This window comes from Penaeus monodon, chromosome 25, assembly GCF_015228065.2.
Source record: "Penaeus monodon isolate SGIC_2016 chromosome 25, NSTDA_Pmon_1, whole genome shotgun sequence".
NCBI lineage: Eukaryota > Metazoa > Arthropoda > Malacostraca > Decapoda > Penaeidae > Penaeus > Penaeus monodon.
The window spans coordinates 11,409,693-11,410,005 of NC_051410.1; positions in this window are offsets into that span (position 1 = coordinate 11,409,693).

Consider the following 313-nt stretch of genomic DNA (forward strand, 5'->3'; position numbering starts at 1 on the left):
CAGATGAGAAAGGGTGAAGGGAAACTGAAAGAATATCGCATATCGAAGCCAAGACACAAATATGAAAAGCCAACCCAGCAAAGTTATCACGTCACTTTAATTGAAAAGAACAGAGGGAATTCAGGGGTATGAGTAAAAGAGAGAAGGATGAAAGGATACATATAAAAATACCAAAGCGAAAATGTACACATGGAAAGTCAACAACCACGCAGTATTCTAAAAATTCGCATCCAAACTTAACATATCACTTGAACACACACAATTAAAGGTCACGACAGCACAAAACTATGTATGTATGGCATGTACATATACA